We start from the raw sequence: 20576 nt of genomic DNA on the forward strand, positions 1-20576 counted from the left end.
TACTTCTAGCGTGAACTTACGGGGTTGTGGAGCTGTCTTCGTTTGGAGCACCGAAATACCCTATGCTTATCTGCCGGTCAGATAGATGGGAGTAAACATACACCAATCAATCAAACAGGTATAAAGGATGACAGCTTTGTATGGTTCAGGGCTTAGGAAACGCAGGCGATTTTTGGGAATGGGCAAGCGGGTTCCTATCCGTCCGTAGTCACATAAAACAAGTCGGAATACCGGAAGCTCGCGCTTCGGGTATAAAGGTTTTGTGTTCATCTTATCTAAGAAATTTCAACGCACATTTTTCCATCCGTATACAGCTACAAAACTACGAGACATACGTACATATTACAGCCGTAGATGTTACGCTCACCCTAAACAAACAGACTGCCTATTTGTGAATACTGTACACATATTGGCACGTATATAAATTGATCGTACCCATATTTCCGATTTACTTCTTATATCTATCTGAATGAGGCACTACCCGCAAAGTTCATTAGCGCGCATATACTATATATCTACATATACACATGTCTCGTTGGAATAATTGATATTCATATTCAAATGATTAAAGAACTAAAACAAAATAATTCTTTTCCACCCAATTCATACGAACTTACTTCGTGTGGTATTGACGAATTGATATGTGATGATGAAGTCATCAGGTTGTAGAGTGCACGAAATTCACAAAAAATTGTAAAGTTTTACCCCCTATAACTTTGTTAATAATAGTTGGATTTTCTTCAAACTTGACCAAATTGTGCATTATATTCTTCATTATACCCATGCCAAATTTTGTACTTCTCGGACGAACATAAGGGAGGTGCCGGGTAAATTTCTAAAATGTGGAAATATACTATTATTAACTTTATTTGTACAGATATCGGAACCGGATATATTTTGAGGCCTAGATTTCGTAGAGATGCATTATTGAGATTTTTTTCAGATTTTTCGGCTGGATAGGTTCTGAGAACGAGACCTGTTACACTTTTTGGGGGTCATACTTTGAGCCCTCACTCCCCTATGTTTCACCCAACATCAAATATTGAACCAGTTTCGAAAAGTACTAATTGAGACCTTTCATTCGATTCCCCACATGGCAACATTTTATGAAAAAAAATTTTGCACCCTCCTTTCACATGTATGGGGAGCCCCCCTTAAACTTAATACAAAATGGCGTCAGTTGCTGCATGTAAAGGGAACGGCAGATCACATACTCCTACCAATTTTCGTGACGATCGGTCCAGCCGTTTCCGAATAAATCGGCTGTGACAGACAGACAGACAGACAGACAGACAGACAGACAGACGGACAGACAGACAGACAGACAGACAGACAGACAGACAGACGGACAGACAGACATCGAATCGATTCTAATAAGGTTTTGTTTCACACAAAACCTTAAAAATGATCCGTTGTTTCCTCTTCATCGTTTCGCACGGTTATAGGTATTGTCTCACAATCATCGACAGGCGGTGGCCTGAGGCAATACCTCTGAAAGACATTACAGCGCAATCTTGTGCCGAAGCCCTCTGTCGAGAGTGGATACCTCGCTTTGGCGTCCCTGCAGTGGTCATCACTGACCAGGGAATGCAATTTGAGTTCACCCTTTTCTCGGAGTTAGGCAAACTCCTAGGGTTTAAATGCCAGCCACCGGACGCTGAAAGCAGCCATTGTGGCACGCGACGATCCGTCCTGGACCCAAGTCTTGCCTCTCGTCCTACTTGGCTTACGTACAACACGCGGAGAGGAATTTTCTGCCAGCCCCAAGGAGCTGATTTACGGGGAGAACCCGAGACTCTCAAGTGATCCGGTCTTCGACAAGAGATCGGGTCTCACAGAGTCGGGGTTGGTGCGTCTGTACCCAACACTCATCCGCAACTGTCTGTGCGCCCAAGGAACTGGACACGTGCAGTGTGGGAGGCGTTCGATCGCTACAGTGATGGCTGCCTGTTGCTGATTGGCTGAGATTATGGAGATTATGTTGCCGGGCAGGATTATTTTGGGTTGAAAATTGTGTGGAGGCTGAGTAGACGGAAGAAACACTATGTTGTTGTCTCGCTTTTATTTTCACGGAGCATGCGGATAGTAGAGCTGTTAGAAACTAGGTGGAAATTTGTATGGAGGTTGGGAGGAACGATCAGACAGTATGTTACCGTGCCGCTTTTACTTTCGTAGACCATGAGGATGGTAGAATGGCCAGGATCTAGTGGCGGTAGTGTAGTCAATGGGACTTTATCACTCGCCTTAAAATACTCAGTCATTGAACATTTATCTCGACCTGTTAGTATTTTGGAAAAAAATGAAACAAGTTCACATATTTGGTTTAAAATCTATATTATCATATTTCTAAATTAGAAAACAAAATGAAGCCTTCAGTATATCCTGTCACGTATTCTTCTGGGACTTTCTAGTCTCCTTTACATTTCAGGATAACTTCAAATATTCTATTAAAAAGATGTACAGATTCATCATCATCATCATCAATGGCGCAACAACCGATATCCGGTCTAGGCCTGCCTTAATAAGGAACTCCAGACATCCCGGTTTTGCGCCGAGGTCCACCAATTCGATATCCCTAAAAGCTGTCTGGCGTGCAAAGTCTGCCTTGTCTTCTTTTGCCTCCATAGAAATTGCCCTTATAGACTTTCCGGGTTGGATCATCCTCATCCATACAGATTAAGTGACCCGTCCACCGTAACCTATTGAGCCGGATTTTATCCACAACCTGATGGTCATGGTATCGCTCATTGTAGGATACGTTATGTAGGCTACGGAATGGTCAATCTTCATGGAGGGGGCCAAAAATTCTTCGGAGGATTCTTCTCTCGAACGCGCCCAAGAGTTCGCAATTTCTTCTTGGTAAAAACCCAAGTTTCCGAGGAATACATGAGGACTGATAAGATCATAGTCTTGTACAGAAAGAGCTTTGACCCTATGGTGAGACGTTTCGAGCGGAACAGTCTTTGTAAGCTGAAATAGGCTCTGTTGGCTGACAACAACCGTGCGCGGATTTCATCATCGTAGTTGTTATCGGTTGTGATATTCGACCCTAGATAGGAGAAATTATCAACGGTCTCAAAGTTGTAACCTCCTATCTTTATTTTTCCCGTTTGACTAGTGATGTTGTTGGTTGGTTGATTTTCGGTACTGACGTTCCCACCATATATTTTATCTTGCCTTCATTGATGTGCAGCCCAAGATCTCGCGCAAATCACTGCCTGCTCGATCTGCATGAAGGCAGTTTGTACGTCTCGGAGAGGATCGTACCTCTTGCATTTATCTCAGCATCACAGATCACTTTGTCGAGGGCCAGGTTAAAGAGGACGTATGATAGGGCATCCCGTTGTCGTAGACCGTTGTTGATGTCGAATGGTCTTGAGAGTGATTCTGCTGCTTTTATCTGATCTCGCACATTGATCAGGGTCAGCCTAGTCAGTCTTATTAATTTCGTCGGGATACCGAATTCTCTCATGGCCGTGTAGAGTTTTACCTTGGCTATGCTATCATAGGCGGCTTTAAAGTCGATGAACAGATGGTGCAACTGTTGTCCATATTCCAACAGTTTTTCCATCGCTTGCCGCAGACAGAAAATCTGATCTGTTGCTGATTTGCCTGGAGTGAAGCCTATTTGGTATGGGCCAATGATGTTCTGGGCGCATGGGGCTATCCGGCCTAGTAAGATAGTGGAGAATATCTTATAGATGGTACTCAGCAACGTGATACCTCTATAATTGCTGCACTGTGTGATATCTCCCTTTTTATGTATGAGACAGATAATGCCTCGTTGCCAATCGTCAGGCATTGATTCGCTGTCCCATACCTTGAGCACAAGTTGATGAACCACTTGGTGTAACTGGTCGCCTCCATATTTAACCAATTCGGCTGTAATTCCATCGGCTCCTGGCGACTTATGATTTTTAGCCAATGAATTGCAGGGACTGTTTTCCTAAACTTGATGGTGGCAGTATTTGTCCGTCGTCTTCAGTTGGCTGCACCTCCAACTCGCCAGTGTTCTGGTTGTTCAGTAGCTCATCAAAGTACTCAACCCATCGCTCTAATATGCCCATTCTGTCGGAAATCAGATTTCCCTCTTTGTCTCGGCAGGATGAGCATCGAGGTGTATAAAGCTTCATCCTGCTGACTTGTTGGCAAAACTTCCGCACCTGCTGCGGTTGCTCCCTGTACTTTTCTAGTTCACAGACTTGCTGGTTCTGCCAGGCTTCCTTTTTCCGTCTGTGAAGTAGCTTCTCCGCACGACGATGTTCGTGATCCGTCTCTCCCGTGCCCGCGTTCTTTGAGAATGCAACATTACTCGGTATGCGGCATTCTTCCGTTCCGTTGCTAGCTTACATTCATCGTCAAACCAGCCGTTCCGACTCCTTTTGTGGCTGGGGCCAAGTATGTTTGTGGCCGTATCCATGATAACGTTCTTCAGGTGATTGTGAAGATCATTTGTTGATGCTTCATCTCCAGGTCCTGGGTTGATTGCGGTCATTGCGGCATCCATTTCCCTCTTATAGGTGTCGCGGAGGGCGGTGTTGTCGATGCCCAACCCCCTTCATCCTTCTCCGTCTGCAGCTTTTCGTTAAGAAAGAGCTCCCAGTGGTCACCACGTGGAGGTGGAGATGGGGTTTGATAGTAGAGCTATTGGTGTTGGTTCAGCAGGCATTTCCCAGGTTTTATGCTCCATCGTGGGTACTACTCCACGTTTCGCCCTGGGACCTATTCTACCCAGGTTGGTGACCACGGGGTAACAATCAATGCCAAATTGAGTTTGAAGGAATACTTGGACTATACGCAACAATAGGCAGCAAAGGCTAGTTTATCTCTAACAAGGATGCTTCCTAATACTGGAGGGCCAAAATATACTTGCAGACTACTTACCGCTGAGGTGATGAAATCTGTCCTGCTATACCCGGCTACTGCCTGGGTGTGAGCACTGGACAAAACGGTGAACTAAAGAAGAATGAGTTCAGCACACCGGCTAAGCCCACTGAGGGTGTGTAACTGTTATAAGGTTGTATCGGGTGAGGCAGTGGGTCTTCTAGCGAATAAGGTGCATGCCTTTCCATCTAAGCATCCATAACCTCGTGCAGATGCTGAGGGTAGAGCCCAACAATAACGGCAATAGGACAGAAGCTCCAGTATCCCAGGCAATGTCGAAACCTGGTGCAGCAGTTTTTTTTTAAGATTTCCGTCTGCATCCAAAAGAAAAAACTTAAGAGGGATCCCCAGTAGAGTTCCAAAATATTTTTAACGTTATTTGAGCAGATATCGACATTGGATGTATTTCCAAGTCAAAATGTCACAGTGGGGTTAGTTTCTGAAAATGATCCCTTTTTTTTGTCGAAAAATTAAAAGGCACTAAACCGATTTTAATAAGCAACTGTTTTACACAAAACCTTAAAAAATATGAGCAAATGATTCAAAATACAAATTTGATAACAGTCAATTTGTTCGGGTTCAAGTCATTGGGTCAGCTCAAGACAATCTTTACATGATTGTCAGATGTAGCTTATCAATGTGAAAATATTACGGAGTGACCTTATCGTCCGCACGTTAGCGTGTAGACCATGTGAGCGCTGTAAAGTGACCGATTAGTCTTTGGTAATTGTATCAAACAATTTTTGTTTGTCATCATGACTCTGAGAAATTCTTAATTTTTATTTCTCTGCAATTTACAACACTTTCTGCAATGTCATCTTGTTCCAAATCCGAATCTACACATATTTTTTTATTCATAAATAAATTAAATCCTTGCAATCTACTTGGAGGTTATTGAATCTAAATAATGTCTGACATTCAGATAAATACTTGAGATAATCACACAGACAGATATGGTTGCGAAGGGTGTATGGATTCTCTCTCGGAATTGCAGGAGAGTGGAATCCGGGAGCTGAAAAAAGGAGTTAAATAGTAGGTCATGCCCCTGGGTTTCAAAACCACTGTTAGTTTGATCATGATCTCTGATGTCAAAATTGTTTATGAATAGGAAAAGGCGAGGCTTTTGCCTGATTGAAATTTTTAACAATTGTCAAGAACAATGAAAGATTACTTAGACTCTCTCCCTTAGGGTTCGATGCAGAGAATAATATATGCCATCACTCCCCTTAAGCGCCACCTTGACGTGGTAGGGTAGCTTGAAGCAGTTCACTGCTACCCTAATTTTATCTAAGACATGAATATAGAATTTGTGAATAAGTTCTTTCCAAATGGTAAGGTGTTTATAGACTTCGAAACCTTCCGCGATGTTGAGCAATCCGCCGAGGCACAGGTTTCGTATTTCGCCACCGATGGCATGATCTTCACTTTAGTAAAGACTGCACTAGTTTTCACTTAGTGCCAACAACGCAGTCCGTCAAAAAGGAGAGAACAGCAAGTTCCCAAAATAGAAGGAATTGAAAACCCGACAATAGCTGGTCTGTCAACTACATTATTGCTTATATTTTCCAAAAAATTAGAGAGAAAAACACGACAGAAGAAAACTACAGACTAAATGTTGTCTGTCTGAACCTCCTCGGCCATCTGGCATGTGAAAACGGATCCATGCAAACCGGACGCCTGTTACCATTCTGCGGGAATAAAGTCGATTCAAAATTCGCCCTTGTCAACAACCCGCTCCTCAAAAGATGCAGAACGACAAGAAGGATAGATGCACAGTTATTTGCAGGTTCAGCTGGCTTTTTGAATTGTACCAAAAGAGTCAAGGGGTGTTCAGTTACGAACCAGATAAATCGATAGTAAAGAGATTGAGTTATTGGCGGTAGAGTTTAATGGACATCTGATGTCCGCAGCATAACATCCTACTTTCCTTAACATATAACACCATATCTATCTTAACAAAATATGAAGGTTGGTCATGTCAATGCCTCCTTCTTTCGACTAACAACAGGCTGAGAAAGTTTTCAGAACTACCCCAATATATTTCCAATGTAAGTCACATGGGTTCGATATAAAAAAAGTGTGGTATTGGATCAGAAAAGGAGTTCGACGTCGGACTACCAACTAAACCCCTTCCTGTCAGCAGAAAACTACCCTTGCACCGTTTGACCCATTGTTTCGGGCTAGCCCTCCCGCTCTTTCAGCAACGGGAGGGAGGGGAGGAAGGAAGTTGTTAGTTCAGGGAAACCTATGCCATTCCTTTCCTCTGTCGGTCGAGTTCAATCTTCTTCACAATAAGAAGAGCCCGAACATAATGCGCAACATAACTCCACCTGCCAGAGCTTCTCAACATCCCTCTGACAATGTTGTTTGGAGAAAGCTCCCCTGTATCTGCATAAAGCTACTGACGAAAATCACCCCACCTTTCGCAAGAGACCCAATCTTGTGCAGGTAAGACTGAAAACCTCCATGCCCACTTAGCAGTTGGGTAGGGAAGTAATCAATTTCATCTAGCGTTCGGTTCAGCCATACGTCTAAATTATGGATAAGCCGCGCAGTCCATCTGCCCCTTGTCTTTTTCTGCCAAGAGAGTTGCGGCAGTTGAGGATGCGTTGACGTTCTTCACGGGCAATCTCCTGTCTTAAGTTTTCGCCCTTGTGGAGGGCAACGGGATCACTCCCGCGTTCATCATCATGGCGAGTTCTGATACAGTGTGACACGCAGACAGCACTCGCAAAGCTCCCCTCCTCTAAACTTGGACAAAGCGTTTATGATGCACCTCCTTATCAAGGACATCAGCCCATACCCCCACGCCATAGAGCAGAACGGACTGGGTGGCTCCCATAAGAAGACGTCTCCTAGTAGATATAGAGCCCCATTCGCCATCAGCACTTCCACCACTGGTTTGATCTTTTCGAAGGTAATCTTTTGATGGAGGATGTACTTCTCCTTGAAAACTTCATTTAGCACTTGGAAAGACTCAAAATTGGCTATAAAAAAACCAAACTGAAATTTGATAGGAATCGAGGGATTCTGGTTGTCGAGGGTCTTATCTTGTTTGGTCACAAAAGTTGCTACCTAGCGAACTTTCAGAAGTAGGTGCTCTGAAGTGAGTTCCGTCATGATTTTTTTCAGCGTCAGTTTCCCTGACTTCGACTGAGTTCTAAGGGATGGAGTGTTCTTGTGGTGACACTATACCCTTGTTTTTTAATGAGGGCACACATTTTGGCATCATACCCTGAGGACTCCCCAAACGTGGTTTTAGGGGTCACCTTTAGGCCCTTGTCCTTTAGTGATTTTAATAGCTGCAGGACATTAATATTATATACTGTAATTGGATGAATTGCCGCTTTTTTGGGTTTTAAGACACTAGTAAAGGAGGCATTGACACTTGGCACTTTTCTGCTAACCGACGAAATTGAACAGGCATTCTTGTTGCTCCTCGCGGAAGAGCTCAAAACACATCTCTCTATTTCAGGTACCTATTTCGGCTCACTTGTGGCACCTCCCGCGTTGGACAGGATGATGCAGTCCTCTATTTGACGAGGCTCGCGCAGTGACAGGAAGTCAGCTAGTATTTCTGTAGGCTTAGTCAGGCAACAGCGCACTATGGCTCGTTCATGGCGGGAAATACTGTCGCCAGCCTAGATTGCAGGGATCTCACGGTGCCCCTAAGTTTGCTGATCGTTTTAGTCAGCTGCTGATTTGAACACACTGATTCTCATTTAGCCGCAGTACATCGTACTTAGCTCGCATCTCCGTAGGCATTTGTTGTTGAAATTCGAAGTCATTGTTAATTTCGTCATCAGATAGCATAAATAACTCCGGCCCCACGTCATCCTCGGAAACGCCATTGGTGGTTTTGTGACACTTAGAGCCGCTTTTCGCATACTCATTACCTGGAATTGCTAAAATATATTGGTAAAACTCCTAGTCAGCGCAGAATGGCTAGAACTTCGTTAATGAGTCACGACATCCGGCGAGAGTCTACCGTCAATACGAACCACTGTTCCTAAAAGTGATAGTAAAAAACATCCGCTGTCCACGGCAGCCTGATCCCGAATGCTGATTAAATGAGCAAAGATTCTTAACGCAATTAGTCCCCCACTTGAAAGACAGAGGAGCAACAAGAGACCTTCGGAAGAGGTGCATTGATATATGCTTTCTACAAGAAAGTCGATGGTGTGCATCAAAATCTTCGATATACAAGTCGAAAGCGGTAAGAGTGGCTATCAACTACTCAATTTTTTTAGCCCACACGATTGTCGAACATTACCAACGTATAAAGAAGCTAAAAACACAATTCAGAAAGCGACCTATGCAACCATTGAGATTAAAAAACCTCATACACGGTCCATCAACCTAGACATTCTGAATAACAATATACAAATGAAGATCAGTGAAATGAAATGCCCTTACCATAAGTTCCAAGTCAGAAAAACACTGGCCTGCCAGTTGGCATCTTCTTTCTTCTTCTTTTTCTTCAGCCTTTGTCCCGTTCACAAGCGGGGTCGGCTCGTCGCGATCGGCTTCGCCATTTGGCTCTATCGAATGCCTGATCTGGGTGCAATCTCGAGGCTTTCAAATCCCCATCCAGCGTATTAAGCTACCGTTGCTTAGTTCGGCCTTTTGGTCGTTTACCATCGACTTCGATGTTCAGACCAATCTTTGCAAGTGAATTCTCGTTTGCACGAATTGCGTGACCATACCATCGAAGACGCCTCTCTCGCAACTTAAACGAATGCCAACGGGGAAGCAAAGAAAGCGATCGCTGTTACCCGAGCGTTACCGCTTACCCCTTGATGGGGCATAGCGCGTCAAACACACCTACCAGCCATCGTTCGCGGTTACCTGAAATGCGTTTCACCTCCCCCCTCAACTCGAGGAATTCGCAGTCCTCTTCTACTGTTCTGTGCGACCCACTCGTCTATCATCTCGGGAGGGTGAACTCCACTACATGGTACAGCCAGCAATGCAATTGTCGCCCCTCCTTAATATGTGACCTATCCATTTCCACTTATGTTTTCCGATCACATCGCGTTCGAGTGCCAAGCCTGTGCGCTGTTCGTGATAGTGTCAGGCCAGCGTACCCCGTTGATACGATGCAGACAACTATTGACAATAGCTTGAAGCATTTGGGTAACATTGAAGTTCACTTTCCATGTGTTACTTCCTTATAGCAACAAAGAAAGGACACTAGCAAAGAACAATCTCAACTTGATATTGGTGTTGAGATAACTGAATTTCCAGATTTTAGACAGGACTGTGGAAGCGCTGTTAATGCGTCAGGCAACATCCAGTTGTGTGCCACCGTGGGTAGAGACCACGCTTCCAAGCTATACAATTTGATCGACGCCTTCGATACTATGTCCATTAATGCAAATAAGGAGAGTACCATGACCCGTCAGACTGAGAATTTGTTTGTTTTGTTGGTGTTTATCTTCATTGTTACTTGCCTATCTTTCCAAATCCAGAGGCAAGGTCCATGACCCGGTGAAAGAACAAACAGATGTCATCAGTTTAGTCGAGGTGTTTGAGGAAAGATGTCATCGTCCATTGAATTCCTCAATGCCCTCCAGACAAGGCAGTATGGGAAACGTAACCGATAACAAGAAGAAATAATATCGGTAACAGGATGCAACCCTGACGGGATTTCACTTTGGATCTCAAAATCCTCCCAGATTTTACCTCGGTGCGGCACATAATATTTTGCGCGATCATATGTCGCTCTGTCCGGATGGCTCTAGGGGTTAAAGCGCTGGGCTGTCGTAGCAGAAGTTCGCGGTTCAGTATTACTGGTGGCAGGTGGATTTGTTATTGTGACGGATGTCGGACACCAGTCGACTCAGCTGTGAATGAGTACCTGAGTCAAATCAGGGTAACAATCTCGGGCGAGCGCAATGCTGACCACATTGCCTTCCATAGTATTCTGTAGTGTATCGTTACGGTCTTGAATGAAGTGATCTAACACACTTCAAGGCCCTGATCCAATATGGATTATTATACTGCTGTGGAATGCCCCTCCTGCGTAGAGCACTCCAAACACACTCAATACTCACACTATCGAAAGCTTTCTTGAAATACATAAGGAGTGCAACGCAGACCAAAATTCCGCACACTATTCCGAAATGATCCGTTGGGTATTGATGTGGTCAATCCACGAGGATTCGGAGCGGAAATTAGCCCACTCACTGTCGGATTCCCAAGATTTCCATACGATTGGAAGTAGCAGATCTTCAGTAACTACAGGTACTACGGTAAGTAACTCTGCGGGGGGACCATCAAGCCCAGCGGCTCGACTCTATCTGAGTGCATTGATAGTCGAAATGATTTGTCTTCTGTTTGGAGGGCCAGTCCGCATATTGCGGTGACTAGTCATTTCATCCATAAGAGGGAGAACTTCACCGGATGTGATGCGGTTAAGAACCGTGGTGCAGTGTTTTTTCTACTTCTTTAGTTCCTTGCCGTGGATGAGAAGTCGACCTTTGACGTCCATCACCAGACCATCGAAATACTTGCGACCACATTCAAATTCTTTCTTTCTCTCTAGTCAAAGCGTACACTACAATGAACTTCTCGGGATTTCGCTAGATATTTGGGTTTGAGCGCGTCACGCCCGCGTCCCTCGCAGCGGTCAGTGCAGCCTTCAATACTTTCCGTTCATCGTCAGGCAGATCTTATGACGCCCCTTCGGGACGTGGACGACGACTTGTGTAGCATCCGGGAAAACAGTATTTTTGATGATCACCCTTCCCTATCATATATCCGAGCAAGGTGTTATCAGAACTCACTTTGGCATTCACCACGATCATAATGCCACCTCCTGAACTGGGGGTAAGCTCATAGGTCAGTTCCTATCCGAAGCGCTGCTAAAGTTTCTTCAACAAAGTTTAAAAATTTCCAGCTTGCTCTCTTACAAATTTCTATACCTCTTCTATACCTACCTCTTATGACGATCAGGGAAAACTTCGAGTATATTCTCAAGCCTCAACTCATAGGACTAATTTTCGCAGGACTCCAATTTTTTCCTTGTGAATGACATGTGTCGAACTAAACTTTTAACCTTTTCTGATAGGGGAAGCCAAATTAACAACAATTTTTCGAGTGGTATCCCACCTAGTCGATCTTCCTATCGTTTTCCCTCTGCCAGATGTAGACACGACCATAGATAGAGCTAGGTAGAAATGCTTTATATCTTTCTATTCAGGACCTATCAGCAGTGCCATCGAGAAGAAATCCGAGGCCGGAGTAAAAACTGCGTGGAAAAATGGGGTCCGGGGTGAAAATTATACAGTTCTGGGATGGGAATTATGCAGGCCCACATTTTGCTCCTTTTTTTATTGAAATTTTTATTCCAGACCCCGGAAGAAACTCCTCTCTCCACCCCCCTCGTCAGACCTGCTAAAAATATTAAATCTCTGCGAACATCTTGAATGGATTATTTACCCCTCCTGAAAGAGGGAAAACTTGAACTGACAAAAAGATTGTTGAAACTTTATTAGCTAATGTTGTTCTGTAATCAAATGATATAAACGAAAGCCACGCAAATTAGGAACTCTTGTTTTGCTGAATTCAATTACGGGTCGTTGCTCCAATAAAATCAAACTCAATATTTATAATATAATCTTGAGAGCCTCTCAATTAAGACACTGGCGTAAATTATTCACAAGAGTGCTACATACTTCAAGGAATTTCATATTCTCAGCTAAACAAAATTACAATTCTCGCGCGTAATACGATTCCTTTGATCAGACTTCCGAGCAATTCCAGGAGCCCTTGTAACTCAAGAATGTACACATTAAATTTCCTCTTTTCGAAATCAAAAGCATATACCGAAGTCAGGCCAGGAGGTAGAATGTCGAGCAGCTCCTCAGCTCCTTAACATAATTGAATTTAAGTTCTGGATTTAAATACGAGGAAAAGTCCTAGTGAAAGTTGCGTACGAGGCCACTGTAACGAAGTGCAAGACTCACTATGTGGAAAGATCTCCTTAATTTGAATTTCCGGAAGAAATGCTACTCAAGGAAATGGAAATAAAAGCCGGATGAAGTTCGGATGTAGATTGTCTGGTAAGGAGCAGGTTTGGAGCTCTGTTCCCAGAAAAGTTGCTCTTCTTCACCTGGGTAAGTGAAAAGTTCCAAAGAGTCGAGTGCAGCTAATCCTGATACAAGTTTAGTAGAAAATCTTCAGTTTATCTTTGTTCTTGAGATACTTCAAATTTTAATTCGTTAAAATGGTTCTAGGGAGCATTCGAAGTCAGGAGTGCCAATTAAGCAAAACTTTCTGGTATTGCTCTACTTTGAACATTTGCTTAAAAGTTAAAGATGCATCTCTTTTGGAAAGAGGTTTAGAATAGAAATTCCTGAGGTAGGATTCTGTGGTGTAATTTTGGTAGAGGATTAGAAATTTGCATTTAAAACATGTACCTATATATGTCCATCGAATAAATGGCAACAAAAAGGGTGTAAGACATCATCATCAACAGCGCAACAACCGGTATCGGGTCTAGGCCAGCCTTAATAAGGAACCCCAGACATTTCGGTTTTTCGCCGAGGTTCACCAATTCGATATCCCTAAAAGCTATCTGGCGTCCTGACCTACGCCATCGCTCCATCTCAGGCCTCGTCTGCCTCGTCTTCTTTTTCCATCACAAATATTGCCCTTATAGACTTTCCGGGCTAGATCATCCTCATTCATACGGATTAAGTGACCTGCTTACCGTAACCGGATTTTATCCACAACTTGAGGTATCGCTCATAGATTTCGTCATTATGTAGGCTACATAATGCATGGATGGCATCTATCCGGCAATGCTAAAGGAGGGTGTGGAGCATTTAGAGCGATCTCTAAGAAATACTTTTCGAGGATGTCTTGCTCTGGGCTACGTGCCTTCTTCTTGGCAACAGGTTAAGGTAGTCTTCATACCGAAACCTGGGAAAGATGACTATTCTAATCCAAAGAACTTCAGACAGATCAGCTTGACTTCATTCTTGCTGAAAGGTTTGGAGAGACTGGTGGAGCGTCACATTCGTGGAAACGCACTTAGATCACACCCACTTAGTGAAAACCAACATGCGTACCAACGTGGAAAGTCCTGTGAGTCTGCTCTTCATTCTTTGGTTAGAAAGACACAGGATCCAACTTTGAATGGGCGTACTCACGATGGGGGTGTTCGTGGACATTGAAGGGACTTGTGACTTTTCAAAAACTTTGTAATGCCGCCTGATCGCATGGTGTTGATGATGCTTTAATTAAGTGGATCCATGCTATGCTAAGGCAAAGATTGCTGTGCGCTGAGGTAGGGGTCGCTACCTGACTGCAGAAGCAACGAAGGGCTGCCCCCAAGGAGGTGAGCTTTCGCCACTTCTGTGGAATATGCTGATCGACTCATGCGAACTGCAAAATTTGCCAATACACGCTCAAGCTTATGCTGATGACGTGGCTGTACTTGCTGTTGATCGGGATCTTGGAACGGTGTGTAGGAATATACAACGTGCCGTTGATTTGATAGACAGCTGGTACCTCAGACATGGTCTGTCAGTTAATCTAAATAAAACCACAATGGTTTTATTCACAAAAAGGAGAAAACTGGATGGACTTTGTCTCCCTGAGATGAGAGGTACTATCCTTCAACTCTCCGAAGAAGTGAAATATCTGGGGGTCACTCTAGATAAAAAACTTCTTTGGAACAAACATGAAACGAGCTCTCACAGCTTATGGGTTGTGCAGACGGACTTTTGCCTCGACATGGGGACTCAGGCCTCATGTGGTAATGTGAATATACGTTGCCATCATTAGGCCGATGTTCGTATATGCATCCGTAGTGTGGTGGGTTAAGGTGAGACAAAAAGGTTTTCACCGTAAACTACCGCACTGCAAAGAACTGTGTGTCTGGGTATCACTGGTGCCATGAGCACGACATCCGGCGCAGGTCTGAACGCACTCATTGCCTAATTCGATTAGATCTATGGGAAAACAACGGATGTGGGGGCACAGAGCATTGGAAGAGTTACTGGCAGTACTGAATCCAGTTCTTAAAATGCCTTCCGATTTTCGTGTCCCCATACATCTATTTGGTAGAATATATGAAGTTACCCTGAAGCGTAGAGAGGACTGGGAAGACCCAGAGGAATGCGTGGCGAAATTTACGGAAGTCTTCTCCACCGATGGCTCGAAAACAGAAGAGGGTTCTGGAGCCGGAGTCTACTTCTCGAATAAAAACGAGAAGTGGGCTTTTCCTTTGGGACAATATGCAACGGGTTTTTCAAGCCAAAGTTTATGCGATCCTAAGGGTGGCAAACTGGGTGATTGACGAGCGGTTGAAGGGCAGGCGCATCGCAATCTGCAGTGACAGTCAAGCTGCATTGAGGGCATTGAGCAGTCCTTTGATCACCTCGAAAATCGTTCAGGAATGCAGAAACCGTTTGAACTCTATGTCTAGATTCAATACGGTGGAACTACTCTGGGACCTGGCCACTGTGGTATAGAGGGAAATGAAATCTCGGGCGCTTTAGCGAAAGAGGGATCAATCTCCCCTATGCCGGGACCGGGGCCAGCAATTGGAGTATCAGTAGCATTGACTAAGTCTGTTTTCAAAAACTGGGAACAAGCTTCCCATAATGACAGCTGGCAGAGCCTAAATGCTGCTCGACACACCAAACTTTTCCTGCCAGAACCGAAGATACGTACCGCAGTTTATCCTGTCGAAAAGCAAGAGGACTTGCAGGTGTATTGTGGGCATTCTGACAGGCCATAATTCACTAGTTGGGCATATGTTCAGAATAGGAATTACCGAAGATGATACGTGTCCCTCCTGTAATGAAGAAGCGGAATCCACGGAGCATTTCCTGTGTGAATGCCCCGCCTATGGGCGCATCAGGCATCAGATCTTTGGTGCCGATGCTCCCCAATTGCGACGGGTAGCATCACATCCACTAACGGAAATCCTGCGATACGTTAACGAATCCGAAATATTCCATTAGACGGGGGAGGCGAGTACAATGGGCCAACACAGCCTGAGTGCTCAGAAGCTGTACCTTCTTCCCCACCATACACAGACACACACAGGCTACATAATCGTCCATCCTCATGTAGGGGGCCAAAAATTCTTCGGAGGATTCTTCTTCTGGTGAGACATTTCAAGCGAAACAGTTCTTGTAAGTTGAAATAGGCTCTGTTGACTGACAACAACCGTGCGCGGATTTCATCATCGTAGCTGTTATCGGTTGTGATTTTCGACCCTAGATAGAAGAAATTATCGACGGTCACAAAGTTGTAGTCTCCTATCTTTATTCTTCCCGTTTGACCAGTGTGGCTTGATGTTGTTGGTTGTTTGGTATTTGGTGCTGATGTTGCCACCATATACTTTATTTGCCTTCATTGATGTGCAGCCGCCTGCTCGATTTGGATGAAAACAGTTTGTACGTCTCGGGTGGTTCTTCCCATGATGTCGATATCGTCAGCATAGGCCAGTAGTTAGGTGGACTTGAAGAGGATCGTACCTCTTGCATTTACCTCAGCATCATGGATCACTTTCTCGAGGCCCAGGTTAAAGAGGACGTATGATAGGGCATCCCCTTGTCGTAGACCGCTATTGATGTCGAATAGTCTTGAGAGTGATTCTGCTGCTTTTATCCGGCCTCGCACATTGGTCAGGGTCAGCCTAGTCAATCTTATCAATTTCGTCGGGATACCGAATTCTCTCATGGCCGTGTACAGTTTTACCCTGGCTATGCTATCATAGGCGGCCTTAAAGTCGATGAAGAGATGGTGCTACTGCTGTCAATTTTCCAACAGTTTTTCCATCGCTTGCCGCACAGAGAAAATCTGATCTGTTGCTGATTTGCCTAGAGTGAAGCCTCTTTGGTATAGGCCAATGATGTTCTGGGCGTATGGGGCTATCCGGCCTAGCAAGATAGTGGAGAATATCTTATAGATGGTACTCAGCAACGTGATACCTCTATTATTGCTGCACTGTGTGGTATCTCCCTTTTTATGTATGAGACAGATAATGCCTCTTTGCTAGTCGTCAGGCACTGATTCGCTGTCCCACACCTTGAGCACAAGTTGATGAACCACTTGGTGTAACTGGTCGCCTCCATATTTAACGAATTCGGCTGTAATTACATCGGCTCCTATCGACTTATGATTTTTAAGCCGATGAATTGCATGGACTGTTTCTCATATACTTGGGGGTGGCAGTATTTGTCCGTCGTCTTCAATTGGCGGGACCTTCAACTCGCCGATGTTCTGGTTGTTCAGTAGTTCATCATAGTACTCAACCCATCGCTCCAATATGCCCATTCTGGCGGAAATCAGATTTCCCTCTTTGTCTCGGTAGGATGAGCATCGAGGGGTATAAGGCTTCATCTTGCTGACTTGTTGGTAAAACTTGCGCGCCTGGTGCGGTTGCTCCCTGTATTTTTCTAGTTCACAGACCTGTTGGTTCTCCTAGGCTTCCTTTTTCCATCTGTGAAGTCGCTTCTCCGCTCGCCGGAGTTCATGATAAGTCTCTGCGCGTGCCCGCGTTCTTTGAGAATGCAACATTACTCGGTATGCGGCATTCTTCCGTTCCGTTGCTAGCTTACATTCATCGTCAAACCAGCCGTTCCGACTCCTTTTGCGGCTGGGGCCAAGTATGTTTGTGGCCGTATCCATGATAACGTTCTTCAGGTGATTGTAAAGATCATTTGTTGATGCTTCATCTCCAGGTCCTCTGTTGACTGCAGTTATTGCGGCATCCATTTCCCTCTTACAGGTGTCGCGGAGGACTGTGTCGTGGATGGCTTCAGTGTTCACCCTCACCTGATTGTCAGAGGAGATTCTAGGTGGTATTGTTATTTGAGCACGGAGCACCATGCCAACAAGATAGTGATCCGAGTCTATATTGGCCCCTTTATAAATTTTGACATTCATCAAGGCTGAGAGGTGGCGGTGTTCGATCAACACGTGGTCAATTTGGTTAAAAGTGGTCCCGTCTGGAGAGCCCCATGTATGTTTGTGGACCGCTTTCGGCGCAAAACAGGTACTTACAACAACCATTTCGTGTGACACTGCTAATTGGATAATCCGCAGTCCGTTATCATTTGTATTTTGATGTAAGGTATGGGAGCCAACGTATCGCCTGAATACGGGCTCCGCCCCTACTTGGCTGTTAAAATCCGTAAGTATGATTTTGATATCATATCTGGGATAGGCTTGGAGGGTTCGTTCTACTGCCTCGTAGAAGGTATCCTTCTCCGACTCTGCAGTCTCCTCTGTAGGGGCGTGAACGTTTATGAGGCTTATATTTCTAAACTTGCCTCGCAAGCGCAGAGTGCATAGCCGTTCACTTATGTTTTCAAAGCCGATAACAGCAGGTTTCATTTTTTGGCTGACTAAGAAACCTACTCCGAGAACGTGGTTTACTGGATGGAACTATAATATATGGTGTAGTGACTCTTCTCCAGGAAACCGGTCTCTGTTCAACGCATCTCCTGTAACACTGTTACATCAGCCCTATATTGGTACAGGGTATCGGCTAGCTGCTCAGCAGCTTCATCTCTGCACAGGGAGCGCACGTTCCATGAGAAAATGCGCAAATCGTTATTCCTTTGTCGTTGCCGGGTTCGTCGTTGTGTTATCTGTCCAGTCCGAGGCTTCGGTTGTGATTCGTAACAAGTTGTTTTCCGTGTAGGATTGTCAGCCCTACCCAACCCCCAACCTGGAGGACCAGCTGGTACAATTTGTCCCGTTTTTAGGCGTGGGAGACTCGCCTTCATCCTTCTCCGTCTGCAACTTTTCGTTAAGAAAGAGCTCCCAGCGGTCACCATGTGGAGGTGGAGATAGAATTTGGTAACAGAGCTATTGGTGTTGGTTCAGCAGGCGTTTCCCAGGTTTTATGCTCCATCGTGGATATCAATCGACGTTTCGCCCTGACCACCAAATATGTATAAGACAATCAGCCATAAATCGATATCTAAACTATATTTTCCTATCTCTAAGGTGACCGCAATATAGCCTCACCTTCCCGCCACTATTACATCAAATCGCACCCATTCCCACGTGGCGGCCCAATCAAATCCAGCAGAGTCATAAAAACCGTCAAGAAAAACATCATTACCCGAATTACTCCAGATTACCATTTCATATATTCTCTGAAATAAAAAGAAACTCATTTTCCCAAGGAAAAATAATATTTTCCTTTTCTTCATTTTGTCTGGCTCACATAAAACAACTCAATTATGATCAGGAATAGGCGACCCGCCCTGGGAACCCTTCGTTTCTCGTCGTCATTCTTTCCATCTTCTCAAGTTGTCTTCCAATTCACTGTGACATTCCCAGCAAGCGCCATTCATTTTGATTAATGTCCTCCGGATTTTTTGGATTAGGATCTAAAGGATCTCTTTGAAAGGACTCCGTGCAATGTCATACAGAGGGTTGTTATTCTAGATTTGATAGAGGGCCGACTAGCAGGACGAAATTAGAATCGGAATCCTACGGAATAGTGAGGATATTCTCAAATGGTATGGAGAACTAATGTAATCTGTCCATACATCAAATAGAATCAAATGGAATAGCATGATCAACTAAACTAATCACATTTATAGGCTTCTCAGTGTCGCTCCATACGCGTCCACATTGCACGTCCTGAGAGGAGAATTCGCTGCGAGGTGGTGTAGAGGCGGATACCGGTCGCTATGACACGTTAATACCTTACAAATGCTGGAATTCAATTTTCGCACGCTGGCCGCTCTCGAAAGGTCTGTTTGTATTTGCTCAAAGGACATTCGTACATATGTGCACGTGTTTGATTTGGACTCCGGCGAGGATTGCGATGGTTTACACGACTAATGGAATAACGAAATAAAGGATCGATTTCATGCAAATTTCATGAGAGACGTTTCACACGGTGGCTGGACAAATACGGAAAGGAAAAGAATTGCATGTGACACTGAAATGGTAATATCGCGCTTAAGTGAGTTTACGGAAGGGAAAGGTAGGGTAAACATGAATGCGGATATTCTGGTTCATGTATGTGTCTTGAAACTGTAAAATAGGACGCTACCTCTGTAAATAAGATGGAGGTCATCCAGCTGCATTTATCCTCCCCTCTCTATTTAATTCTTTTGTTTCTAAGTTAGGTATAGCACGGTAAATATGCCTATAAGTTAGTACTTTCGAACAATATCTTCGAGGTGAAGTCGATAACTAACATTGACGGCTGGACTAGAAAATTAAGGACAAAAAATAAACCTGGGAATTGCAGGCATGGAGCCAACCCACTTGAAGGTCCAATGGCATACTCTTCCCTACACACCTATAATCTCATTCAGATAAACACCCCTGACTCAAACTTCACCAAGTCGTTGGCATACACCGTTACCATCATCACACTACTGTCCAGGAACCATAGGATTTCATCCCCAAACGCCCTCAATTTTCTCCCAGATCAGACTGCATTATCCTGGCTCTTATGATACTCTGTGAATTGAGGCTCAAGAATGCATCCAAAGTCTTCCCTACTTGTCATAAAACACGACCGAAATAGGTAGAAGTTTCTAGGCTAGCAACCTGCAAATCTTGAAATATTACTGCTATGAAAATGTAAATTATGCCTGACCTCAAACACACAACCTTTGGCCAACGAAAACGGATTACGATTAATTTCTGGGAGTGCGGACACTCTTCAACAACGGTAGTAGGGGTGCAAAGAA

General features: G+C 44.4%; 1 protein-coding gene across 1 annotated transcript in view; it reads left to right on the top strand.

The window, feature by feature from the left end:
* The window catches only part of LOC119646567, a 116633-nt gene that overhangs the window by 77758 nt on the left and 18299 nt on the right, over window positions 1-20576 (top strand). The window lies entirely within an intron of this gene.

Source organism: Hermetia illucens, chromosome 1, assembly GCF_905115235.1.
Source record: "Hermetia illucens chromosome 1, iHerIll2.2.curated.20191125, whole genome shotgun sequence".
NCBI lineage: Eukaryota > Metazoa > Arthropoda > Insecta > Diptera > Stratiomyidae > Hermetia > Hermetia illucens.